The sequence below is a fragment of the Montipora capricornis genome, chromosome 2 (genome assembly GCF_036669925.1).
Source record: "Montipora capricornis isolate CH-2021 chromosome 2, ASM3666992v2, whole genome shotgun sequence".
In the NCBI taxonomy this organism is placed as follows: domain Eukaryota; kingdom Metazoa; phylum Cnidaria; class Anthozoa; order Scleractinia; family Acroporidae; genus Montipora; species Montipora capricornis.
The window spans coordinates 10,059,888-10,062,256 of NC_090884.1; the positions used below are offsets into that span (position 1 = coordinate 10,059,888).

General features: G+C 40.1%; 1 protein-coding gene across 4 annotated transcripts in view; it reads left to right on the top strand.

Annotated features, from left to right (window-relative positions):
- Positions 1 to 1,046: 1,046 nt before the first annotated feature.
- LOC138038791 (probable gluconokinase) overlaps positions 1,047 to 2,369 on the top strand; it is a 22,031-nt gene continuing 20,708 nt past the window's right edge. The window contains exon 1 of one of the 4 annotated variants that reach the window (XM_068884838.1): positions 1,047 to 1,186. The gene's annotated coding sequence lies outside the window, so the exon portion shown is untranslated. Of the gene's footprint in view, positions 1,187 to 2,332 lie in introns of those variants that run through there. The other 3 variants (XM_068884837.1, XM_068884840.1, XM_068884836.1) reach the window with 3 other exon arrangements.

Below are 2,369 nucleotides of genomic sequence, written 5' to 3' on the forward strand. Positions count from 1 at the left end.
TTATGCCTCATGCTTTTCCCAACCCAGTTCACCACATTTGCTATGTGGAACTGCCACTTAAATTGGTGCCTAAAACACCCACCTAGTATAAGTTGATGAGGCCTAACGACGCCGAAGCAGCTGTCCATGGCTGCCAATAGGTATTTCCGAGTTCAGACGTCATGAACTGGGAAATGGCCTATTCCAATGGTTATGCGTATGCGTGATCATTACCTTACCTCACAGGTAGATTGTTGTTGATCTTCAACTGGCTGTTTCATTAAAAGGGTGTTTTTTTTTCGAAAATTTGGTTTTATCAACGGAGTTGATAATGTTAATTGGCCACCCATCTCTGTAAGGTGGCCAGTTTACATTATCAGTCCGTTGATAAAACCAAATTTTTATATGCTACTTCCCCACCGACGCAACACCACAGTTTCTTTAGAAACTACCCACTTCCTTTTTTTTTCGAGTCGACATAATTTCGCAGTTTGAGAAAAAAATCCAGGCTTGAAAGGACCCCGCGCTCATGGCCTCTGCCACTAAGGACCACTAAGCTATGTAACCCTCGGAGCTGTTCTTCTGCAAGCCGGGGTTTCCGTATTTGACGTCTTCAACTTCACTTATTGCAACCTTGGAAGACATCCAAATTATTTGAATTTAAAGAGCTTTTCCTTAGAAACCGACGTACATCAGACTGTCAAATATACAGACATTCCAAGAACTTTAATGAAGCCATTTAAGTGAGCAATTAATGATATCGGAAAACTTCGGCAGATAACACAGGGAACATTCAAAAGAAGTTATTTACTGCTGACAGAATCGCAATATTCTCAGTTTTGAGAGAGCCGTCACCTGCCCATAATTTATAGTATTAAAATATTTTCACGGAAAGTGGCTGTTTTTAAAAAGTGGAACAAAGTCGTTTTCAATTTTCGTTGGAAGACAAATTAATATGAGGAAGCAGCAGACGAAGCGCCAAAGGCATCAACATTCTCAAGAACCCGCAAAAGATAAGTCCACTAAATATTCGCTTCGTCATCATGCCAGAGAGTAATTGAACAAATGGACAATATTGTGTTCCCGCTGCTATTTGCCGTATGACCACAATATGTTTACTGTTTATCTTTATGGACCAAAACGGCCAGGTTTCTAGGATTTCTTTTCTTTAAACAGCCAGCTACCTTCCTTAGCCGTGACCTGTCTGGTGAGTACATTTCTCGTGACTTTGTCACGAGAGGCAGGTATTTTGTGTCGCTTTGTGCAGTCGGGCAACGGATAATCAATATACCACGCGCATGAAATTTTCATCTTGAATAGAACTCACGAAAATTGTTCTTTCGGCGATAGCTTTTAATTTCAATTTCCCGTCTGTTCAGTTGGTGATTTTATCTATTTGAGGAACTAATCTCGGGGGAGGATGTTCCTGGGAAATTCTGACTTAAACCCCTGAAATGATACCAACCTGGGCGTGACGCAGGCTTTTTTTTAATCCCTCAATGGAAAGGGACCATATTTAAAACATATTAAATAATTGAATAATATATTTTTATATTTCTTCGCGTGCAACCGTAAACGAGGCCTTCAATGCTATCCTAAGTGAGACCAAAAACCGAAATGCACACCCCCAAGCGAGACTACGAGCATTCCCGCCCCCCTCATATGAGACTTCTCCTCCCCCTGGGGGAACTAATCCCCTTTTAATTTCCCAGATAATATACTATAAAATAACAAAGCGCTGCAGAAACTCTGTGACCAGAAATTAGAGGTCAATTGACCAGTGTTGTACCACCTCATAAAAAATTGACACTTGTTTTCCACAATAAAAAAATTAATCGAGCTGTTTCATAAAATCGTTGAATTATTTAACATTGTGCATATCTTTCGGTTTTATTTTTATTTATGTTAACTTTATCGAAGAGATAAGTGCTACTGGCTTGGCTAAAACAATTACCGAGAAGTTGATAATTTCGGATTTTCTAAAAATCTCATCCAATAATCATTTCTTCATACATAACCTGTTATGTTACTGCAGTTGACAACTCGAGTCTCGCCCGGATGACAGAACTGTTGTTATTTTAAATAATCCTGTGAAAATTTGATTAGCGAAGCAAAAACACATATCATCGTACATGTCTGTAAAAGGTACGAATGCTTCACAAGTTACCAGCATGTTTGGCTTATATTAAACTAAGTTCTGGGCGGAGCAAGCGTTTCGGAGTAGCAGTAGCGTCAGTAGCTTTGCCGACAAAATAAGCCCCTCGTATTCCTAAATGGTCCCAAAAGATTCGCCAATTGGCTTTTCTTGTCCAGAACTAAGAGCCCCTCGGCACTATATATTTATCTCCGCTTCGAGATCGCATGATTCAGCGGGGTTACGATCCCCGTCG